The sequence below is a fragment of the Phaseolus vulgaris genome, chromosome 10 (assembly GCF_051622355.1).
Source record: "Phaseolus vulgaris cultivar YP4 chromosome 10, ASM5162235v1, whole genome shotgun sequence".
Lineage (NCBI taxonomy): Eukaryota > Viridiplantae > Streptophyta > Magnoliopsida > Fabales > Fabaceae > Phaseolus > Phaseolus vulgaris.
In genome coordinates this window covers 20,340,306-20,366,239 of record NC_143507.1, presented here as the reverse complement: position 1 = coordinate 20,366,239, position 25,934 = coordinate 20,340,306, and the positions used below count along the sequence as shown (strand labels likewise).

The following is a 25,934-nucleotide window of genomic DNA, read 5'->3' as shown; positions in this document are numbered from 1 at the left end:
CTCCAGGCCTTTGTGGAGACTTCGAGTACTCATCGAGCAGCTCGTCGGGAGCCCAAGGGTAAAGGGCCTTATAGTTGATTTTTGGGGGTGGAGGGTTGGACGTCATTTTTGTACGTGCCATAGTTTGATGAGAAGAGCTGAAGAATGAAGAAGAGGAAGGGTTTAGCGAATGAGGTTAAGGCAGAAAGGGGAAGAGAAACCCTAACCACATGAGAAATCCAAAAAAGAGGAAAGAATGAGGAGATGTGGAGGAAAGGAGAAGGATACAAGAAATGCAGGAAAAATAAACAGGCCCAGGCAGTTATATCAATACGAAAGTTAAAGGGAGAGCCATTGAAGGAGAAAAATCATACCTTTTTTAGTATCTGGGTATTCGAAGATCGAAAGCGCGAAAGAGAGCGAAGGTTGCAGAGAAAGTTGGGGAAGATGAACAGTAGAGAGAATGCGAAGAGTGAATGAAACAATGGTTTGGAGCGCGCATTTTTGAAAGATGTAACGTTAACTTGAGAAGCGCGAGAGGCGCTAAGTGATGGCCGTGCGATTGAGCCACATGTCAAGAGATTAAAGCATAACTTAAAACGTCACATCCTCAGCACAGAGAATGTCGCGTCAGACGCTTAGAGAACATCACGTCAACTGATCAAGGGAATGTCACGTGCAGGAATGCCACGTGGATGCGAGGGCGAGGCCTTAGTCTTTTTGCTGAAAAAAGTGTCAGCTCAAGACTGGGGGCTTGTGTACCGTCCCGTCCCCGGACGTTGACCAAAGTCAAAGTCAAAGTCAACATATGTTAGGACCCCTCAAGGGGGCCCAAGGGAAAAAAGTCAACGGGTTCACCGCTGAAGGCATCGCCAAGATGAGACTTCGCCAAGATAAGGTGTCGCCTGGTGTAGGCATCGCCAAGGTTAAGGCATCGACGGTGCCACCCCCCGATACCCATGGAAAGGAGAGACCGTGGAGGGGGCGACATCGTGAGAGGCCTCAGTACCTCATAACAGTAATAAAGAGAAGAGGAAGGTGGCTTCAAGTCCATAGTTCTAGTACCAGTAGGGGGTAACCTGACTCGTGAAGTACCCATGCCACCGCTGGGAGACCCTGGGACAGATACGACCCATGAGAGGGCCACGCCCAGGGGAGAACCAGGTGCATGGTGCGAGAGAAAGGTAGATACACTCCCAGGGCGAGTGACTAGAGGTTGGGGCGCATGAGTTGGCACCCAGAAAGTCACCCCTTGCGCAGATGCACTCCAAGAAGGAGGATTTACACGATGAATTATCCCTAAGTTGGGCTACGATGCTATAAGGCCCTCCGCGAAGAGTAGTGATCAAGTCAGAAGAACACAGCATAAATCATTGAAACATCAAGGGATATCAGTTTCCCTGAAAGTTTGCTAAGGTACGCATTAATTAAGTTTACGTTTCGAACGCTTTAAAGCACTTTAAATGCTTTAAATGCTTTAAACATTTTAAATGCGATGAACGTTTTTATACGCTTCAAATGTGCTTTAAGACGCTTTAAATGTTTGAGGTGTTTAAAAGGAGTTTTAGACATTTGAGATGGGGATCGAAGTTTGGGACCTAATTCTCGCAAGTTTTACACACAAACCCTAGTTGTTTTGCTCGCGCACCCACTGTACGCACAGTCAATTAGGGAAGAAAGAACTAGTTATTCAGTTATCCAGTTATTTGACCACCTTCAGAGCATCCATTCACGGTGTTCCGATACGGAGGTGTGTCACCTTTGATGTTTCTCGCTTGCTGACTTGATCGTCGGAGTGCAAATGGCCGCGAGGGCGCCCCTTTGTCCACTTCTTTTCAGGTACTCACAGACGGAGCAGAACGAAGGTGCCCCAGCTCGCGAGGACAAGCCACGCACAAAGACGCATCCGGTCAACCGGCGGAAACAAAGAATTTTCTCACTGATCCAAGGGTCACAGAGCAAGTGGTTTATGGTGGTTCAATGAACAACAATGACTCGGAAGTAGTACTCTCCTTTCTTAGTTGTTGCTGCTTCTATGTTTTTCCATATGTAGCATGTGATACTGTGAACTTCATTTTCAATTTTGCACAATAGGATAGACCACTTTTCTTTCGCATCATTTTCACCTAACCAATTTTGTGCACATTTATTGAACCCACAATATTGTAGGATCCCCCACTTGATTCAACAATCATGGTTGGTGAAATATTTGGTCTAGTACTTCCAATCATCACTGTATGGTGCATATATTTTTCCTACTTCCAGATTAATAGTCCTGAAATTCGGCAAGTAAATTTTATTAGTATTTTCTGGGCTTTTAGCAGCTGGAGAAGATTGAATGCACTGTCGAGTTCATAAGCTCGAGGACGAAACCATTAGCAATTTATGCCGTCACGAAAAACCAAACTCTGTTGTGAAAATTGGTATCTGAAACATCATGTGGAAGTCTTGTTTTCAACGATGCAATTCTACATGTATTGATTTGCTTATTGTCTCTTTCTTTTTCTTTATTCAATAGAGTTAAGTATTTTTTTAAAAAATCTAAGTCAACCTTAATAGATGCAAGGATATAAAATATCTAATTACCTTGATCAAGGTCCCAGATTGATGGCAAATTCATGGAGCTCTTCTCGGAATCATGTGTAAAATGGTGCATAAGCCATGGATGTAAATGTGGAAGATCCTCCTAGGAGCTATGGTGATCTTGAAGGTGCATGATGTGTATGGAAGTAGGGAGGTTCGGCCAGCCCTATGGTAGGTGATGAAGGTGAAGATTAGATCCTAGAAACTAGGTAGAAGCAAAGTATGGCACAATGTTGGCAGCATAACTTTTACTCTCATTAATCTTGAAAATACAAGAGCTAGGCATCTCCTTTTATAGGCTAAGGAAGCCGTAAATCCTAAGCTAATTCCACATGAAATGTGAGCAAAATGAAATGTAAATGTGAGGCACATGGGCACATGGAGCACATGGGTGCACATGGGTTCACATGGCTACCAAAACCGTCCCTTGATTAGTGAAGGCTTCTAGAAACCTTTGCTAATCAAGGTTAACTCCTCCTTAATTCTAATGTGCAGAAAAATAAACATTTGTCCACATGGCTATGCTATTTACACCCCAATTAAAGCTAAACTACACTTGTTGGGCCTTCACGGAATTTGTGCTAGAAAGCCACTCTCCCATTCAAAGCTTGATCCAAGTCTTCTTGTCCTAGACGCTCCTAGCTTGGTCTTCTTGTCCTAGACACTTCCTAGCTTGGTCTTCTTGGCCTAGACGCCCCTAGCTTGGTCTTGGACGTTCTTGACTTGGTTCTTGCCTTTCATGAAAGGTTGTGCTTGGCCCTCTTCCATCATCCCCTCCCTCTTGAAAAGGATTTGTCCTCAAATCCAATGCTTTTCCTTCTTAGGGGGATGGTTATGGCAGGATGGTGTCCATCATCTTCTCCTTCTTGAGAAGATCTATCCTCGGATCTTCAGACTGGATCTCGGATAGCAGCCTCTTGCTTTGAGAACTAGGATTGCCCTCCCGGGTCAAACGTGTACCTACGGAAATCATCAAATAAAGCAGAGGTGTTAGTTTGAAAATTTATTTCACTAAGTTGCCATTTTTGTTTTTCCTTTGTTTTTGGCAACTTTTCACAATATTTCTCTCTTGATGGTTGTATGTGTTCTATAATCATCTCATTTATTTGAAAATGTTCATTTGTGGTTACTTTCTCTTTAGGCATAAATCCTATAGAGGATGGTAACAACTTAAAAGGAGAAAGATGATTTAGTCCACATATGACCTCAAAAGTAGAAATATAAGTAGCTTTGTGAACTACTTTATGGTATGTATGCTCATCTCTAGAGTTGTGTTTTTCTTTTATGATTATTCTCGGCATGGTAGGAAGAGCTAGATTTTTAAATGTATTTTGACCATGGCTTTGAGGATTTAAAGTGTACAACTTAGTTGCAAGTTTTCCAAAGAGAATCCTCAAATCATGGTTTGCGAAATTTGGAGCTCTATCCCACACTATGCTTGAGGATAAACCATGAAGATGTAGCACTTCTTTAGAGAAGAGTTTATCCATGAAAATTGAATCAAAACCTTTTGTTGTCCTAGGAAGTTCTAATATGAAATGTGTGTCTTCCCAAGGATCATTTACAAAAGGTGAAGGAGTATAGAGTTCTTGAGACATTGCTTTAGGTATAGTTTGAAAACAAGAATTGTACCTAAAGTAATGTCTTTGAACCTCTTTTCTCATGGGTGACAAAAGTTTTCCTTTTAAAAGCTCTAGAGTTTTATCAACTCTAATTTGACCCATGAGTTCTCCTTCATGTAGACTTTTTCTCTCATGTGTAAAGAGAGTCTCGTTGGTACAACCATTTTTTATGAAAATTTGTACACTTTGCAATGGTTGTCTCAATAAGACATGACAAGTTGTTCTAGGCACTACTTCACACAAAAATTGGTTTTTGTAGATGCTTATAGATAACTTGACATTCTCTTGGGGATATCCTAACAGATTTGAGAAATAGTCTTTATCTATGCAAGCTTCTTTTAAAGACTCTTCTTTTGTGCTCATGCTTGCAAGTGTTCCTTTACAAAAGGTAAGGCTAGGTTGTTCAACAAGAAGCATGTTTTCAAGGGTATTTTCAATGTGCTTGACTTGTTGAATGACCTTGTGGGAAGGAACATTCTTCTCCCACGCCTTTTGTTTCCCAAAAGTTTTCTCTTTTTCTATTTTCTCTTCATCTCTTTTTCTATTTTCTCTTCATCTCTTGGGAATGTGGTATAGGGCTAAGTACAAACTTTCTGTGCTTGTGGATGAAAGAAATCTCGTTAGTTAGACCATCATGTAAGATTTTCTTATCAAATTGTCATGGTCTACCTAATAAGATGTGGCAAGCTTCCATAGGTACTACGTCACATAAAACTTTGTCCTGGTAGTTACCTATAGAAAACTTGATTTCCACTTGTTTGTCTACACGTAGTTCTCCATCCTCATTGATCCATTGTAAATTGTAAGGTTTTGGATGAGGAACTACTTGTAGATTTAGTTTCTCAATCAATCTAGTGCTACAGCAGTTGCAGCATGATCCACCATCCACAATAAGAGAGCATGTTTTCTAAAATATTGCATCTAGTATGAAAAATGTTCTCTCGTTGTGTCTCGATGGATGCACTAGGTTGATTGTGGAGGATTCTTTGAATCATCAGTAAGTCCCTCTCCAAAGGATTTATCCTCTCTCCTTCCCCCTTTTATTGTGTACTAGGTTCATCCTCACCACTCGTGTACTCATCTTTTCCTTTTAAGAACAAAACCCTTTGGTTTGGACATTGCGCTTGCACATGCCCTCTTCCAAAACATTTAAAACACTTGGTGTCCCTAGCACGGATGGATGGGGTGGAGGCATCTTTCACTAAAGGTTTGGTAGTTTCTTTGATTTCGTATCTAGATGTGCTACCCTCCCTTTTAAAGTCTCTCTTGGGATAAAAGTTGGAGTAAGAACCCACCCTTTGACTTGAAGTTTTGCGCAAATTTTGTTGTTCAACTTTAATGCAAAGTTGAACCAAGTCATTCAAGTCTTGGTAGGGTAGAAATTCTACTCTATCCCTTATCTCAAGGTTGAGCCCACTTAGAAACCTAGATATGGTGGTGGTTTCTTCCTCTCTAATGGATGCTCTCATCATGTAGAGCTCCATTTTCTGCCTATACTCTTCCACACTCATGTTCTTTTGTTGGAGTCTTTGGAGCTTGTCCATTAACTCCCTACGGTAATAGGAAGGTATGTGGCGACGTCTTAGGGCTCCCCTAAGGTCATTCCAATATTCTATGGGAGGTTCCCTATGAAGACGTCGGTCTCTCTCTAGAGAGGTCCACCAATACATGGCATTGCTTTGGAAACTAAGGGTTGCTAAGGGTACCTTCCTTTCTTCACTCACCCTATGGCAAGCAAAGAGTTCCTCTACTTTCATCTCCCAATCTAGGTAAACCTCTACATCTTCCTTACCATAGAAATGGGGTAGGTCTACCCTTACTTCCCTTGGGCTCTCTTCCTCTCTTTGCCTATTTCTTCTAAGGGGTGGTTGGTAGTAATCATGGATTCTAAGGCTCCCCTCCCCTAGAGACTCATTACTTCTAGATGCATGAGTATGAGATTTTTGAGATTTTTTTGATTTTTGTGATTTCTCTTCTCGTGCTTTAGTCAATTCATTAATTTTATTCTCATTCTCCATTTGTCTAAATGAAATCAATTGCACAGCTTGTGAAACTTCTTTCAAAAGAGTTTTTATAGATTTTACTTCACTTTCAATAGACTTTGCAGAATGAGAAGAAGAAGACATGACTAGAGCTTTGTGTATACAAGTATTTTACCTTGAGAAAATTTAGGAAAGTCAAAGAAGGTAGTTTTCCAGGTAAGGGAGGTGAGTCACAGAGGACTACTTAAGTACCAAGCCTTTGCCTTAGCCAAAAACTATCCCTCAATGTCTTCACACAAAGTGATGGAGATCAAGCCCAAGAGAACATGGAGGCCACTCATCAAGCTCAAGAAGAGGTGGAGGCACAAATGGAGGACGCCCATGGAGGTCAAAGTCCACCTCAAAGGATTACAAGAAGCATGTTCAAAGCCTTGGGAGCTAGAGGACATTTATTTTCTCTTTTTATAGTGTCTTTAGTTGAAGGTGCTTAGAGGGAAACCTTAGAAACCTCTTTTTGTTATAGCATCTTTTAGGTTTTTAAATAGGAGCTTTAGGGGGGTGTATTAGTAGATAGGTGTAGGAGTAGAATAGGGGGTGCCAAAGTGAAGGAAGGGATCACACCTTCCTTGCTTGGCAATTAGCGCCGGTTCTAGATGGCTTTTGGAGGGAATTTTGAATTGTTTAGCTTTCATTTTTCAGCACCTTAGGCTATAAATAGAGGTGCCTTCCTTGTAAATTTCAGATTTGAATTTTATCTAAAGAAACTATACTCAAAATTGGAGTGAGCATTTGGAGAGCTTTGAGCTTCTTCTCTAGTCTTATCTTGAAGGACCATGGTTTCCTCAAGTGGCGGCTTCCACACTCATCTAGGAGCATCCATTCTTCTAGTGGCGTGATCATCCAACCATTCCTCCATCTTCATGAGCATTCTCTTCTCCTTCCTTTCTTCTTCTTCAATGTGTTCATGTAGCTTTGAGTTTTGAGTTGTTTTTGTTTCGGTTCCTTTAATTTTCCAGCACCTATATTCTATTTGCTTCTTAATTCTGTTCGGTACTTTTGTTTTTATTTCAATTCTGTTCGGTCTCTTCTTTTCATTCTCTTTTGTTGATTCAATTTGACAATATTTGGTTCATCCAAATGAGTTTGGGATTTGGTACTTGTTATTGGTGAGTTCTTGATCTTAGAACCATGATCCAACTTCTAAGAAAGTGCCTCTACATTTTCCAGCTCAAGGTGATTCCTCAAAGTGTCAAGAATCTTGTTCTATGTGGCTATTGGAATCACATCACAAAGCTTTTTCTTAGTAACCCACTAAGAACACAATTAAGTTGAGAAATCAGATTTTAATGCAAGAAAACAATGTAAGCTAATTAATTAACCAAGCAAAACGAATTAACAAAGCTTAAACAAGGCAATCACACATGCAAAGCGTAGCTAATTAGGCAAGGAAAAGCAATTAAAAACAATTAACAATTGCTAATTAGAAAACTCTACACTAGTCGGCCCTAGGTGAGGCTTCTTGGACACTTGGAGCCCTTGAAGACACACTCACCGTCTAATCACGTAATTAAGGAAGTAATTAACACAAGTTAAGTTGCAAAGAAAATTAAGAAAACTCCCTTTGTTGATCTTTTTTTGTTTTTGCTATTGGCACTTCCTTGGTTGTCTTTCCTTGTTGGGCCCTCCAAGTGTTTGTGGTGTTTTGAGAAGTGTTTGATTCTGCCTTTGCCTCTGTTCCCCTTAGAATTAAGGACTTAATTCTCCAATTCCAGCACCTATCAAGAAGACTAGACCTTACACAAGTCAAATTTCCACTCAAATAAGCACCAAATGAGAATAAATTCCAGCACCAAATTTAGAGGTGATCCTGCCGGTTGACTCGAGTGCAAGAGTCTTGCCACAAAGTTCTGGAATCTTGGCGAGCTCTCCTGAATTTCAACTGGAATCATTGCATCACATCCATAAACCAAACTAAACGGGGTCTCGTGAGTTCTTGACTGTTCAGTGGTATGGTACGCCCAAACTATGCGGGGTACCTCTTCAGCCCACGATCCCTTAACTTTCTCTAGCCTTCTCTTTAAACCTCTCAGCAACACCCGATTGGCAGACTCCACTTGGCCATTTGTTTGTGGGTGCTCGACGGATGCAAACACCTGCTGTATTCCCACCTCTTCGCACAACTTCTTCAATAGGTGACTTGCAAACTGAGTCCCATTGTCCGACACCAGGCGCTTAGGCACACCAAACCGGCACACGATGTTCTTCCATACAAATATTTCGATCTTGTGTGCAGTGATCTGGGCTACTGGCTCCGCTTCGATCCACTTGGTGAAGTATTCAATCGCCACCACCAAGTACTTCATTTGTCTGACCGCCAATGAGAAAGGTCCCAGAATGTCAATTCCCCAAGTATGAAACGGCCATGGGCTGTAAATTGACTTTAACTCTTCTGGAGGTGCCTTGTGCCAATCGGCGTGCTGCTGATATTGCTTGCAACACTGTGCATACTTCTTGCAGTCTTCCCTCATCGTTGGCCAGTAATAACCTGCACGGAGAGTTCTTGCAGCCAGAGCTCGTCCCCCGACGTGACTCCCACATATACCTTCATGGAGCTCGGCCATAAGTCTTGTTTCGTCCGGTTGACCTGGGACGCCTTCGTGCGCGACCTCAACCGTCAGCTAGGGACTCCTTCCCACTGGTTACCTGTGGATTCCTGCAAAGAAGGGAAAAAGGGCGCCCTAGCTGCCGTTTGCACTCCGACGCTCAAGTCAGCCAGCAAGAAACACCAAAAACTATGCACCTCCGTATCGAAGCACCGCGTATAGCACTCTAAAGGTGGTAAAAAGGAAACTGTGTCTAGTGTATATTTTCTCCTCCTGGCAAAGATCTTTCCCCAGTCCCTTATACGTAACCTCAAGGCTCGAACAAGCAACTAGAGAGTTTCTGGAAAATTTGCCAAAAGTTCGAACCCCGTTTCCAACATTCCCAGCGCTATTTAAGCTACCTTAGCATTTAAAGCGCCTTAAAGCGCTTTTAATCATAAAACGTAGCGCATTTAATTAGCGCGTTTAATTAGAAAATGTAGCGCATTTAAGACGTTGAAACGCTTGGGAGCCTTTATAGTACCTTAAACGCTCGAAACGGAAACTGTATTAAATGACTTTAATTACCTGGTACCTAACTAAATGGTATTTCTATTCTGACCTGGCTGCCGTACACGTGGAGGGCCTCACAACGCCATGACCCCATCTGGGGACGTTTCTTCGTGTGAGTCCTCCTGCTTGGGAGTGCTACTGCGCAAGGGGTGACTTTCTTGGTGCCAACTCATGCCCCCAATCATCTAGTCACTCACTTCGAGAGCGTATCTGCCTTCCTCTCGTACCCTGCGCCTGGCTACCCTGGGCGTGACCCTCCTCTTGAGTCGTATCTGTCCCAAAGGCGTCTCTGGGGCGACAGGGGTACTTCACGAGTCAGGCTGCCCTACACTGGTGCTACCACTATGGCCTTGAAGCCACCTTTATCTTCTCTTTATCACTACTCCGGATTTATCGGGACTTGAGGCCTTCTCACGGCGTCGCTCCCTCCATGGTCTTTCCTACCCATGGGTATCGGGGAACCACACTGTGATCGCCTTGTCTTAATGATATTTAATCGTGGCGATGCCCTGGTTGGGCGACGCCTTCACCTAGGCGACGCCCTGCCTTGGCGACGCTTCCTCGTGGCGACGCTGGCACTTGGCGTTTCTTCACCTAGGCGACGCCTTATGTTGACTTTGAGTCCAGATGTTGACTTTGACCTTGACTTTGTCAACGCCCGGATACGGGACGGTACAATTCTAGTGCATTTTCTCCGTGCACGCATTCTAGGAGTGGGTGTGTGAACCCAAACCTGTACAGCTCGCCATCGATCATGGTGAACTTGCTGGAGTTCTTCTTTATCTTCCTAGCCTCCGTCGGATCCAGCGGGATAAGGCCATCGGCCAGGCAGCGCTGGTATTGCGTTATCCATTTGTCTGGCTTATGCGTAGCGCAGACCTGCGTCATGTTCACCCTCTCCCCCCGACATGCTCTTATTCTCGGCGACCTCAAGGTCTCCTGGGTCAAGGACCTGTGACTCCTCGCCGCTTTCTCCGTCGACTTGCTTATCTGAAGAACCAGGTGGCCTGCCACAAACGCTCTAGGCGTCTTCAGAGTTTCTTGGATAACTGTCCTCTGCCTACCCCCCTTGCCCGAACTGGCGAGCTTGGCTAGCAAGTCATCTCGGGCATTTTGCTCTCTGGGCACATGCACTACTTCAAATGAGACAAAGGAACTCTTCAACTCCTGCACATACTCCAAGTAAGCCGCCATTTGTGGATCCTTGGCCTGGAACTCGCCCGTTACTTGTCCCGTGACTAACAATGAGTCACTCTTGGTCATCAACACCCTAGCCCCCATCTCCTTAGCCAACAAAATTCTGGCGATCAACGCCTCATATTCTGCTTGATTGTTGCTAGCTTTGAAGGCAAACCTCAAGGACTGTTCTATCAGTACGCCGTTGGGCCCTTCGAGAATGACTCCAGCACCGCTACCCTGCTGGTTAGACGATCCGTCCACCGAAAGCACCCAACGAAAATCGTCCCCCTCAACTCGTGCTGCTTCCGACGAGAGCTCGACCATGAAATCAGCGAAAATCTGCCCCTTGATCTGTCCTCGGGGCTCATATTTGATGTCGAACTCCTACAACTCATATTTGATCTTGATCTTGGGCGAGCACCGCACTCACCGCCCTCTCAGTTACAACAAAGTACAAACTGAGAGGGGTTCCCACCAAAGGTTTGCACAAAACCGGCGGGCTCGCCAGGTATTCTTTAAGCTTCACGAAGGCTTCTTCACACTCCTTCGACCAGATAAACTTGTTGTTTCGCCTTAAGCATTGGAAGTACGGATGGCCCTTCTCTCCACTAGCTTACACGAAACGAGACAGGGCGGCCATCCGACCTGTAAGCTGTTGCACCTCCTTCACAGTAGTCGGGCTCCTCATCGCCAAGATGGCAGCACACTTATCAGGATTTGCCTCTATTCCTCTTTCAGTTAAAAGGAAACCCAAGAACTTCCCCGCATCCACGCCAAAAATGCACTTCTCGGGGTTTAGCTTTAATCTGAACTTGGCAATCGTGGTAAACAGCTCCTCCAGATCTGAGACGTGCTTGCTTTTCTCTAACGAGGTCACGACCATATCATCTACGTACGCTTGCACATTCCTTCCCAGCATCGGTGCAAGTACCTTATCCATCAGCCTTTGGTACGTGGCCCCCGCGTTCTTCAGCCCGAATGGCATCACCTTGTAACAGTAGCACGATCTCTCAGTCATGAAGGCAGTTTTCTCTTCATCCATGGGATGCATCTTTATCTGGTTGTACCCCGAGAAGGCATCCAGAAAACTCAGCAACTTGCACCCTGCTGCGCTGTCGACCAGGGCATCTATGCTTGGCAAAGGGTATGAATCCTTTGGACAAGCTTTGTTCAGGTCTGTGAAGTCGACGCACATCCGTCACTTCCCGTTGCTCTTCTTCACCAGTACGACATTAGCTAACCATTCAGGGTACTGGACCTCCCTGATATGGCCTGCGGCGAGGAGCTTCTGCGTTTCATCCCTAATCGCCTGTCTCCTCTCCTCATTAAACTTCCTTCTTCTCTGTCGCACTGGTCTGACCTGTGTGTCCATTGCCAAATGGTGACACAAGAAGTCGGGGTCAATTCCCGGCATGTCTGAAGCAGACCATGCAAAAGCATCCAGATGTCGTTCTATCACCTTGGCGATCTGGTCTTGGAGCTCACCTTCCAAAGATCTTCCCAACTTGAAGACCTTGCCCCCGATCTCCCTCTCGAGCCACTCCTCAACGGGTTTGGGTTTGGTTTCCCTGGCGATCACCGCCCTGGCGATTCCTGACTCCCTCGCTTCCTCTGGGCGGTTTCTCGCTTCTTCTCCCCGTCGGGCGCTCTCTCCCTCAACCTCGACGTCTATCATGGTGACATCGCCTTCGGCGGCCACTTCCATCGCTGCATCAACAACTCGCCATTCTGTTGGCTTGGGCTTCACACCGGGAGACGGCGTCGTGGTGATGTAACTTACTGACCTTTTATTCTTGAGGCTATTTTCATAGCACTTCTTCGCCTCCTTCTGGTCAGATCTGATGGTGATCACCACCCCCTCCATCGATGGTAACTTAACCTTCATGTGCCTGGTTGAGGGCACAACTCCTATTCTGTTGAGGGTTGGCCTTCCCAACAGAATGTTATACGCTGAGGGGGCGTTCACAACGAGGTACTTGATCTTCTCCGTCCACGAGGCCACCTCATCCGTGAACGTTGTTCTCAGCTCAATGTACCCCCTGACCTCCACCTGATCGCCAGCGAACCCATATAAGCATCCCTCATAGGGTCTTAGCTGGTCAAGGGGTAGTTGCAACTTGGTGAAAGTCGGCCAGAACATCACATCTGCTAAGCTTCCTTGGTCCACCAGCACCCGATGGACCTTCCTTCCCGCCGTGATCAGCGAGACGACTATGGGATCGTTGTCATGAGGTACAACGTCCCTGAGATCCTCCTTTGTGAACGTAATGTCCACATATGGCGAGTGATCTTCGAAAACATCCACTGCCATCACAGACCTTGCATACTTCTTTCGCTGTGATGCAGTGCATCCACCACCCGAGAAGCCTTCGGCAATGGTGTGGATCTCGCCATGGGTGGGCACTTCATGCTGCTGGCTTTCACCGCTCGCCGGCTGGGAGCTCGACGCACCCCCCGTCCTCTTGTCCAGCAGGTAATCATTCAAGAAGCCGCTCTTGACCAGGTCGTCGAGCTGGTAACCCAAGGCCAAACACGAATCAAGGGTGTGACCAAAACTCTGGTGGAACTCACACCAGGCGTTTGGCTTTGGTCCTAACACCTTGTTGCTAACTTTCTCAGGCGCTTTAAGCCTGGCTGCTATGTTGGGAATGGCGATCAGGTCTGCCAATCCCATGACAAACTTGTACCTTGGTGGGCGATTGAACTCCCTGGGGCGCCCTAGGCCCCTTCCCTTGTTTTTCTTTGGATCATAAGGATGGCGAGTCCTCTGATCCTTCTTGGCCGCCATCGTCTCCAGCACCCTCTGTGGCTGGATTCTAGTCTGGGTTCATGGCCTAGCAGGGGCCACGCTCCCTCTCTTCTCGGCGACCTCACTCTCGTCGGCGATGTGGGCCACAGCAAGTCGCCTAACTTCAGCAAACGTGGCGGGGTGGGCCCTAATTAGCGCCTCGCAGAAAGGCCCGGGCAGCACGCCCTTTTTGAAGGCGTATACCAGCATCTCCTCGTCTTTGGCAGGCGAGCAAACCATCTGTGCTCCAAAACGGTTCAGATAGTCCTTGAGGGACTCTCCCTGATACTGCCTCACGTCAAACAAGTCGTAAGACACCCTTGGTGGCGCCTTGTTCACAATGTACTGATCGACGAAAAGCTTCGAAAACTGCTGGAAATTGGTTATGTGACCTGTAGGCAGGCTAACAAACCATTGCAGTGTTGTTCCCTGGAGCGTGCTCACAAACATCTTGCAATAGACAGCATCTGAGCCTCCTGACAGCATCATCTGCGTGTGGAACGTGGTGAGATGTGCTTCAGGATCCTCCACGCCAGTGAAAGAAGCTTTCACAGGTACTACGCTCATAGGGATCGGCGTGTCCGTGATCGCCTGAGCAAACGGCATTGGGAAAACGCGCGGTGGCGATGACGGCGCAACTTCTTCAACAACTGTGCGTCCTATCTACTCCTGAAGAGTTTGACGCAATTCCTCTGTGACCTTGCTGAGCTCCTCATTCCTGGCCTGAGAGGCGACCAGGTCTTCATGCATCTTCGCCTGCTCTATGCGCGATGCCTCCACATTTTCTTGCAACACGCGCATCATCTCCATCATTTGCGCCATGGTCATGGCGCCTTCTGCAGCAGCTGGCACAACGGGACTGGAACGCGTACTTCTCATCTTTCTCATGAAAAATCAGCAAATCAAACTTCAGTGAACAAAACCTTCACCAGCGAAACGATCGATCCAGCAATCAATTGGTCAAAACTTCGTAAACTCAAAAGAACTTCCAAGAACGCAATCACAACAGCAAAAACCTCCACAGAAACTTGCAACCTTGACACGAAACTAACGCTCCTCCACCAGAACTCCCGATTCACCGGTCAGAAACACGAACGGACGGTAAAGACTTCGATTCACCGATTGAAACTCGCACAGACGCCAAAAAACTTCAATTCACCGAACAAGAACTCAAACAAACGGAGAAAACTTCAAACTACTGATCAAAACTTCGAACGAACGGTGAAAAACGCCGATACACCGAATGAAAACTCAAACGAATGGTGGAAAACGCCGAAAATGGTTGCACCAGCACACAACCATACAAGAACCGTGGAAACTTCAAGAACTCCCTCTGTGGATGGGAAACACGTTTTACACGGCCCCACGGTGGGCGCCTGATGATCCTGCCGGTTGACTCGAGTGCAAGAGTCTTGCCACGTCAAAGGTATCTTCTCTCGATCAGCTTCGCACCACGTTAGCTTTTGTCCTTCAAGCCTCAATTCCTGCAAGAACCTGAAAGAAACAGAGTGGCGCCGCTGCGGCCGATCGCGCTCCGACGCTCAAGTCAGTGACGGAATCACCAAATACTAAGAGAGAAAAACTAAAACTCAAGGAACCGTGCAAATGTTCTCTCCGCGTACTCAAGTGTTCTCAAAAGCGTAAAGAAGTGTTCTGAACGCGCGTACCTCAGAAGTTCGTTAGAGTTCCTTATATACCTGAGCACTTTCTCTCTCCTAACGGTTACACCTCTGGACACGTGGCTCGCATCCAGCTGTACACGTGTCACCATCTGGAGCCACCTTCTACTTGAACGTCACCTCTACTCTTCAAGCTATTCGACTAAGTTACCCATGCAGGAGTTACTCGGTGCATAGCTTCCTTGGAGCGCGATCTCTTCTAAGTGGCGAGTACGGGGTGTCACCATACACACCTTCTCTGTGGTCTCGCCTGCCGCTATCACGATCTGCTTCACTTGCGCATCATGCATGTTCTGGGAAACTGTTCCCTTGCCTCGACCTCTGGCTAGGGAATAATCATCTGATAACCTCATCCTTCGTGCTCGTACTTCATGAAAGCTTTAAGCAAGCCTTCTTGATCTTTCGACGATGTGCCCCTTTCAGCGGTCTCTAACCACTTGGTCGCCTAAAACTCACATACGGCGACTATGACGCGAGCCTGGTGACTGCCGGTTATACATACCGGAGATCGGAGAGCGCCAAGCTCACAATTGGCGACTACACAAACTTCCCGATGTGCTTCCCTTCCGTCAGCCAGGTGTTCCGCTCAACACGTCTACATTATGGCTTGCTGCCACGTCATCACTTCCGACTACCTGATCGGTACAAGAGGTCAAAGAATAAAAGCAAGAAACAATTTAATTGGAAAAAATAGTACCACACAAATGGAGTTAGATTGTGACAACTATAAAGAGTTCAAGAAATATTAGACAAGCAAATAAAGGTACTCAAGTAAAGGTAGGCACACAAAATGAATCCTAAGAATAGCACTAGAATTAGATTTCAAAATAAAAAACAGCACCACTGGAAAATTGTTGTGGGCCAGAGAACGTGATTTTCCCCAATTTATGCTGAGCTGCACCTTTAATATTTGATTCTGAAATTTTATATGCAAAATATTCAAGATCTTAACTAAAATCTGGCGTTGGAATCACTCCAAACGCATGAACCATTTTGTTTTAATAAATTTTTCAAATTCAGTGTTTAGTTACGCCAACTGTAGCGTCCATATTTGCACACTGTTTTTAAAATATTTATCATTTTTTTTCTATTGACTCTTTTGAGCTGATTCTTTTTTTGTCTTTTCTGTAACACCTCAATCTTGCATAATCCAGAGAATCAAAAATTTCCTATGAGGGAAAATAATTTTCTGAAACAAAACAGCCAGCACAGAGAATGTAAAACAGGGGATTCTGTAAAACCTGGAAAAAAAAACAGCAAGAGACCAAAAGATAAACACAATGGAATTAATGTAAAGGAATTTGTGTAGATCTAAACACAAATATGAACTCAAACTAAAAATAAAAGGCACCAAAAGATCAATATCACAGCAGTTTGAAATCAAGCAAAAATTACCCAAAATCAAGAAACAATCAAGCCAAACAAAGGACTACTATGAGTTGATGACATTGTGGATGAACATGACTTGACAAAACATATATGGATTCAGAAATTAAAAGACTCAAAGAGCACAAAATGAACCAAATAAAAGTGCAATAAAGACTCAAATACCTAAAATAAAAAAAAAACAGCAACTCAAGGTGTAAGGAATCCTATCACAAATTGCACAAGGATTGTTCAAGATCAATTGAACAAAGTGCACCGGTTGGATCTTCCAAATAGCACACCAAATCAAAGTAAAAATTAAAAAACAGCAAGACAATTATGGAAACAAGATGAACAACATGAAATAAAGAAGAACTCAAAATGAAAAGACCAAGAACTACTCATCTTTGAAGAACCTATGCTCATGATACCAAATGATGGCAAATTCATGGAGCTCTTCTCGGAATCATGTGTAAAATGGTGTGGAAGCCATGGATGTAAATGTGCAAGATCCTCCTAGGAGCTATGGTGATCTTGAAGGTGCATGATGTGTATGGAAGTAGGGAGGTTCGGCCAGCCCTATGGTAGGTGATGAAGGTGAAGATTAGATCCTAGAAAATAGGTAGAAGCAAAGTATGGCACAATGTTGGCAGCATAACTTTACTCTCATTAATCTTGAAAATACAAGAGCTAGGCATCTTCTTTTATAGGCTAAGGAGGCCGTAAATCCTAAGCTAATTCCACATGAAATGTGAGCAAAATGAAATGTAAATGTGAGGCACATGGGCACATGGAGCACATGGGTGCACATGGGTTCACATGGCTACCAAAACCGTCCCTTGATTAGTGAAGGCTTCTAGAAACCTTTGCTAATCAAGGTTAACTCCTCCTTAATTCTAATGTGCAGAAAAATAAACATTTGTCCACATGGCTATGCTATTTACACCCCAATTAAAGCTAAACTACACTTGTTGGGCCTTCACGGAATTTGTGCTAGAAAGCCACTCTCCCATTCAAAGCTTGATCCAAGTCTTCTTGTCCTAGACGCTCCTAGCTTGGTCTTCTTGTCCTAGACGCTTCCTAGCTTGGTCTTCTTGGCCTAGACGCTCCTAGCTTGGTCTTAGACGTTCTTGACTTGGTTCTTGCCTTTCATGAAAGGTTGTGCTTGGCCCTCTTCCATCACAGATGGTACTAGATACTATTTTTAACAATAAAAAATACATATACCAATATTATGGCTAAAAATATAATAAGTCAAAATAAAATGTATAATCAAAGTGGAGTTGCTTTTTGGTTAGGCCAAATTCTATAAAAATATGAAAGTTTATTATAGGTATTCTTTGTTGTACTAAATAGACACATGCTTGTTAGGAACTAGAATGAATTAAACTTGTTTTTTTTATAAGATAAATCATGTCAGGTTACTGATAAGTGTTTTTTGAGTAATATTTCATATTAAAATATAGACATTTATGAGGATTTATTGTTAATTTACATATAAAATAATCTTTAATTTATGAATTTATACCTTTTTATATTTTTTATGAGCTTTATTTGAATAAGAGCATTTTATTCCCAAATTTGGTGTTAATTGCAGATTTTTAGGGAGGATTGAAGATTTGGAGTAAAGGAAAATAATTTGAGCCAAAAAGAGTAAGCTGAAAGGTCCCAGAATGGAAAAAAATGCAAAGAAAGATTGCGTTTTTCTACCCTTTGGGATTGAGAGTAATATGCTCAAACTCTTATTTACTGAGGTGATATCTTATATATTAATATTAAGTTCTTGATTAATTATTGGTATTGTTGTTTCACTTTTAAATTTCTGTGACAAATTGAGAACCTTAAATCTGTCTGAGAGGTAATTTTAGGGTTCAGACCTAAACAACAATACTTAGCATATCTGAGTGCTAGAGATAGACTTGAAATGTTAATTGCCATTAACGTCTGAGTGTGATTCTAAGTTGTTTTTACAAGTATGCAAGAGATCGATATTTAGGAAACATTCTTAAGAATTTTATATGTGAGAGATCGATATAAATGAATTTTCTACGGGTATCAAATTCAATCAAAGAACTTAATATTAACATGCTAATCAAAATACATGAGAGTGAGAAATATGAAACCTAATCCCTATTTTTCCAATTCAAGCAACTAATTCTTTGTTTGTTTTCTTATTAATTAGTGTCAACATAACCAATTCAAAACTCTTTTTATTGTTATGTTGTTATATTTAGCGAATATTGTACTCGATAATTCACTGTTTCTTGTGGGATCAATATCCTTTTTTAGGGACAATTATTACTTTTAATAAACGCGGTGCACTTGCCGTAAAAAGTCATCAGTTACATTATCCTATATTCCAAGCTTGATAATCATAAACCTGTGTATTGGCTGATTGTAATTGAAAAATGTATTTTTGTGCAGAACATAGTGGATACCCTGCCATTTGGAGGAATTGGTGAATGTGAATTTTGCAAGTACTATGGGAAGTTCTCCTTTGACACATTCAGTCACTACAAGGTTGTAGCCAGAAGAAGTTACTTGAGTGATTTTTGGTACAAGTTTTCTCCATGGACTCTTAATTGTTACAATATATGGCCTTAAACAAGAGGGGAGTGAATTGTTTATGAAAGATTTTCGCAAACTTTGAAGGTATAATGAAGTTCAATGCAGAATCACAGATACAAAAATCCAGAAAGCAATGAAACAAAACTGTTTAAGTTGATTATCAGAAAATCAACCGGTTGTTTTTGTGATTCAACCGGTTGTTTTTATCAGCAGGGCTAGAAACAACTTAAAAGCAAAATTTAAATGAGTTCAGGGCAAGAGAAAAGCACACAAGCAATTTATACTGGTTCACTCATATCCCAAGACCTACATCCAGTCCCCAAAAACCACTTAGTATCTACTACGCAATCAAAATCCAAATTACAAACACACCATCAAAGAAGTGACCTTGAACACCTCAAGTCACACTTTCTTTGGCACACAATCACCACAGAAATAAGAACACCCTTTGATTATGCACTTACACTACATTATTCAGAAATACAAGAGATACAAAAAGGATTACACCAAATCAAAAGATTACAGCAATCGTATTCCACTTCTTTGAGAAAACCCAATAACTTGAATGCAAATCTTGAAAACTCAAATCTGTTATCACACTTTCATAAATGTATAAAAACTGTTATTTATTTTGAGGAGTGTATAAAAACCTTTTTAAATACTCCAAAAGTTTTTTTAAAACATTTAAAGCATGAGCCTATTCAGTTAGAAAACATTTAAAGCTGATTTGCAAATTTAACAGAAATTTTGTTATGGGTTTTCCAAAAACAATTGGTTCAATTGTCGAAACAACCGATTGAATTGGTTTGACAGCAAAGTCAACCAAGTCAAACAACTTCAAACCCTTTTCAAAACTACTAAGTGTCAAACAACCGATTGAATCGATAAAACAACAAGTTGTTTTTCCACTTCTTTATAAAGCAATCTCTTTCAAAAAAGGATTTAATTCCAAACAGTTTTAGATTCAAACAAAGAGTGGATTACACATTAATCTACCCAGATCCCACCCACACAAGCAACAACTTCAGCCTTCCATGAAACACCATGGATTTGGAGACATCAAAGCTTCAAGATCATCCTTGATCAACAATCTCCGCCTATTTGATGAAGACAAATCTTTGATTGCTTGTGTTTATCTGTTTGAATCTGAACCAGTACCTGCAAAACAAACACTATGCAAACACATAGCATATATAACAACAGGTTACCAAGGCACACAAACCAGTTTTCCTGCATTACCAAAAGAGCAGAAAAACCATCCAGAAACAATGCCAAACTAGTGAGTGCAATAGCAAAAATAGTTTTAAGAAGAATTTAAACATTAAATCAGAGTTTGAAGTAGCAATATACGCAACACAAAAACCAACACCTTCTCCCCCTATTTGTCTTCACAAATAGAATGAAGAAAGGGATAAAAACAGAATTAACAAAGAGATTGTCCAAAAAAATAAAGCAGAAGAAGCATAAACAACAACTAAACTTGGCTTCAATCTTCCTTTCCATACTGTAGCTCAAATAGTTGGTTTTGAATAGCTTCAATCTGTTCATCCAAATTCTGGAAACGTGCATCCATGCTCTGGAATCTGTCACCAAAGTTCTGAAAATTTGTAGCACAGAATTCATGAAGATTCCTTTGGTTCTCAGCAAAGATGTCCATCCTATTTACCATAAACCTCTCAAAATGAGACATTGAGAGAATCTTATCTCCTTGATTTCTAGTACTTGTTCGAGCACCTATATCAGCAGCAACTTCATCCTCTTGAGCACAAACTTCAGCACCTTCAACGACTTGTTCTTCCTCTTCATGTTCAACTTGCACACCACTTGAAGAACCACCTTGGTCTCCATCTTTGCTTACCCACCTTCCACCAATCTTGGTGAAACCCATCTTACTTAGTGAACCATTGTTCACTTCGTGAGATGACTTTATCACTTCAGATTGTTCTTCTTCAAGGTCCGCTTCAAAATAATTCAAGAATTTTGAAATCAAGTTAGCATATGGATAGTGGTAGCCACTTAACCTCATTGATTTTTGCATGTATTCCTTGATGATGTGGATCCAGTTGACCTTGACCTTGTTCATGATCCAGTATATGTAGACTAGGTCTTCTTCAGTACCGCAAAGTGATTGCTTCTTCTAGATGTGAGAATCCAAGTCACAATGAGAGCCATTAGCCTTTCATTCAGCTTCAATCCACCCACTGAAAAGTTCCTTACTTTTGCTTGAGGATTCCTCAAGCAGCTCCTATAAAACTGAATTTTGTTAAAATCTTCCACCACACCAATATTTCCTTTGTTAATTCGCAATCCAACATACTTCAAACCAGTAATAGCAGCCCAAACTTCATGATTTATCACCATATCCACTCCTTTAACATTAGAGACAAGAGTGTTATCAACAAACTTGAGGTTTGTGTAGAAAACTCTAATAAGATTAGGATAAATGTTTCCTGACATTTCCAAAAATCGCTTTAGCAATTGTTCCTTGAGAAGATTTCTTACTTCATCCAGCTTTTGTTCTTTCAACCAGTTGAAGGAGATAACCTTTGGATTGTTTATGAGTTTTCTACTTGTCTTAAGACAATATTTCTCAACTAACTCATCCTCTCCTGAAAACCAGCCTTCAAGACGTCCTCATCTTCTTACAGCTCTGATTTTGATTTTTTTTATAAGGGAGGTGTAGAATCCATGGAGGCAGAGAGAAAAACCATAACCCCGAAAGAGAAATATGGCAGATTTGAGAAGCAACAAAGGATGTGGCAATGGGTTGATTTTGTGAAGAAAAACAACTGCATAGGGTTTTATAAATGCACGGGTAGCAGCTTCAATTCTTGGCATTAAGTGGGTTTCAGTTTTCAAAAAGAAAAATCTGGTCCAAGATTGCCCAAAAAAACGTCAACAAAAACCAGAAAGCACATGGTCAGCACATGTGGATTTGACTAGTCATAAAAGCTCTTGAATTTCCAAGATATGGAATATATTCCATTTATGACCAAAATAACACTCCTTCTGCACAAAATCTGACCAATAGTAAAAGCAAATTTTACTTGTAACTGCTTGAGAAGAGAATTTGTAACAAAAACAAAGCATAGAGAAATTAACTCAATTTAATGCAATGCTGTTAGAGGGAAACAATCGGTTGTTTCGTAAAAATAATTGTTTTTCTGTGACAGAGATTAAAGCATTTCACAGATTCAAAATAGACAATCGGAGATGAATCAGAAAGAAAGTTTTACATGCTCCTTCACATAGATGAAAAGTACTGATATCAATTAATTTTTCATACACCTGAATTAAAGACTATTCAAGATAAGAAAGTTAAAACAAGGAAAGTCTTATCCTTTTGACAATGTAGTTCTTTCAATGAGTCATTGTCCATAATCAAGTAACTTCTCTTGGCCTTCAAGAAGAATAAGCTTATACAAAACAGTAATTGGAAGTCCAAAAAGTTTCTTCATAAGCTTGATCTTGTGACTCAAGACTCCTTGATCTCTTAGTAATCCTGCAAAACCATGAAATCAAGCAACAAGATTTGGTCCCCTTACAAATGTGGGTCGTTTGGCATTAACTTTATCATGAGGAACCTCAGAATTCTTGGGAATCCATCTCATTACTCCTTTAGGAACAAGAAACTTCCTAACATTGCAGAATCTAACTGAGTGGCCTCTCTTCATGCAATAAAAACATGTAACAACCGATTGTTTCAATTTTTCAATCGGTTGTTTTACTGGAAGTTTTGAAAAAGGCATTGAAAACTCATTTTTCTTGCTATGTGTATTAAAACCTAAACCTGCTTTTCCAAAAACACAATTTTGAGATGTCAATACAGTCTCAAAGTTGGATTTACCCTTTGAAAGCCTATCCACAGTTTTCACAAGGTAGTGAACCTTCTTTTCAAGAGATTCACAAATTTCATAACCAAGTCACACTTGCAAGAAGAGTTCTTGTAAAGCATTTCTAGATTTTTAAAATCAATTTTTGAATCCAACTCTTCTTCCAGTGCCTTGACTCTATTTTCAAGCCAGTTATTCAATCCTTTCAATCGGTTGTTCAAGAGAGCCAAACGATTAGCTTCCTCATGTGTTTTTTTAAAAGCTTGAAGAAGTTGACTATAATTTTCAACATTTAAAGAAGTACAAGAACTTACACTACTTGCATCATCCTCTTCCTTGGCCATTAAACCCATATTAGCTTTTTCATCTTCACTTGATGAGGAGCTTGATGAAGAGACATCATTTTCCTCCCAAGCAATGTAGGCTATTTTTTATTTTGCCTTATTTTCCTTCTTGCTTGACTTCTTCTCTTTGTTCTCTTTATTTGGCCATTTTGCGTTTATGTGCCCCTGTTCTCCACATCCATAACAAGTATATTTGTTAGCATTAAACTCACTAGATTTTTTGTTGCCATACCTCTCTTGGTTGGAGTCTTTGTTGCGGTTCCTTTTCAAGAATTTGCTGAACTTTTTGGACAACAAACTAAGAGTTTCTCCCTCACTCTCATCACTTGAAACTTGATTATTCTTGTGCTTGGCAGCTTTTAAAGCAATGTTTCTCACATGCTTATCTTCACTCTCTTGAATGTTAAGTTTATTCATCTCCAACTCATGCTCCCTAAGCTTTCCAAACAAGGAGGTTGTAGTCAAAGATGTCAAGTCCTTTGATTTTGAGATAGCTGTGACTTTAAGTTGCCAACATCTATCAAGACATTTGAGAATCTTGATATTCAACTCTTCTTTATCAAAGACCTTTCCCAGACTCATGAGGTGATTGACAATATCAGTGAACCGCTTTTGCACATCCACAATCGATTCTCCTTTAAGCATTTTGAACATCTCATACTCTTGGATTAGAGTATGTTTCCTTGCCCTCTTTACATCGTTAGTTCCTTCATGAGTTACTTCTAGAGTATCTCACATCTCCTTAGCAGATCCATATTGAGAGACCCTGAAAAAACTCATCAGAATTTAAGGCAGAGGTGATAATATTTTTTGCAATGCAATCAAACTTTGCTCTTTTGTTTTCTGCATCAGTCCATTGGGACTAAGGTTTTTCAATTAAAAACACCATATTTTTCAAGCTTAGGAATAAAAGGGTCATTTTCAATTGCATCCCATATTCCTCTATCAAGAGATTCAACAAAGATCTTCATACGTACCTTCCAAAATTGGTAACTCAAACCACAAAACAAAGGTGGTCTGTTTATTGAAGCACCCTCCACAAAGGGTAATTTTTCAGCCATAAGAAAAAGATTTTTAGGATCAAACTTGAATATTTTTCAAGAACCAAGTTCTTGATGCCAATTGTTAGAATATATGGCCTTAAATAAGAGGGGGTGAATTGTTTATGAAAAATTTTGCAAATTTTGAAGGTATAATGAAGTTCAATGCAGAATCAAAGATACAGAAATCCAGAAAGCAATCAAACAAATTGCTTAAGTTGATTATCAGAAAATCAACCAGTTGTTTTTGCGATTCAACCAATTGTTTTTTGCGATTCAACCGATTCAAAATATTACAACAATCATATTCCATTTCTTTGAGAAAACCCAAAAGCTTGAATGTAAATCTTGAAAACTCAAATTTGTTTTTACACTTTCACAAATGTCTAAACACTATTATTTCTTTTGAGGAACGCATAACAACCTTTTTAAATACTCCAAAAGTTTGTTAGAAACATTTAAAGCATGAGTCTATTCAGTTAGAAAACATTTAAAGTTGATTTGCAAACTTAATAGAAATTTTGTTATGGGTTTCCGAAAAACAATCGGTTGAATTATCGAAACAACCGATTGAATTGGTTTGACAGCAAAGTCAACCAAGTCAAACATCTTCAAACCCTTTTCAAAACCACTATGTGTCAAACAACCGATTGAATCGATAAAACAACATGTTGTTTTTCCACTTCTTTATAAAGAAATCTTTTTCAAAAAAGGATTTGATTCCAAACAGTTTTAGATTCAAACTAAGAGTGGATATCTACCCAAATCCCACCCACACAAGCAGCAACTTCAACCTTCCACCAAACACCGTGGATTTGGAGACATCAAAGCTTCAAGATCATCCTTGATCAACATTAACAAGCTCCAACTACTTGAGGTGTCTTACAATTTAGATTATTGTGGATTACTTCTAATTCTGCTTGGCTTAAAGAAGTAAAAAAGGTCCTCTAAAGATGGTTATTTCTACAAGTGTGAATTTCGAACTTTTAGTTAGTCACATCATTATTAGGATTATATTAGACGCTGTAACACCATCTGTAAGAATTATAAGGCTAAACAAGAGGGGGGTGAATTGTTTATGAAAGTTTTTCACAAATGATAACAAAGAATGAAGTTCTTTAATGATTTACAGAAAGGAGAATCAAAGAAGTCAAAAGAAATAAGCTATTAAAACTATTATCAGTAAAACAATTGATTGGTATTACGATATCCCCGGTTGTTTATATCACAGAGATAAAAGCAAGTATAAGCAGTTTATTAAGCAGGAATATCAACTGATTGAAAATACGAAATAACCGGTCGATTATGACAGCAAATCAAATATCAAACAGATTATAATAGAGAGAGAGAGATAGAGATATTCACACAATCAGATTATACTGGTTCACTCAACCCTAAGCTACATTAAGTCCTCAGAAAAACCTTTGAGTGTTCCACTAGCAATCAAATTCAGATTACTACAACACACCACAAAGAGGTGACTTTGAATCCCACAAAGCCTACTCACCCTCTTTGCAACACTTAACACCTCAAGACAGAACAACCTCTGTCTTTACAGGATTTCAACAACAAACAGTATGTAAGCAAAGTACAATTACAAGACACTAAGCAAGGATAGAAAACACCTGGAATTACAAAACTAGAGATCATATGATCAGCTCTTGTCACCACAGTAAAGCTTGAAAAGCAATCTTGCTCTTTTTGAAAACTCTTTCAAAAACCAAATCTCTTTCTCAAATCTGAATCAATACTTGTTGTATTTGTTGTATGTAAATTGATTTCAACGAAAGCTTTATTTATAGCCTTTGAAAAGCAAT

General features: G+C 41.3%; 1 pseudogene; it reads left to right on the top strand.

The window, feature by feature from the left end:
• LOC137817925 (aldehyde dehydrogenase family 3 member F1-like) overlaps positions 1-25,054 on the top strand; it is a 34,620-nt pseudogene extending 9,566 nt beyond the window's left edge.
• Positions 25,055-25,934: the final 880 nt, after the last annotated feature.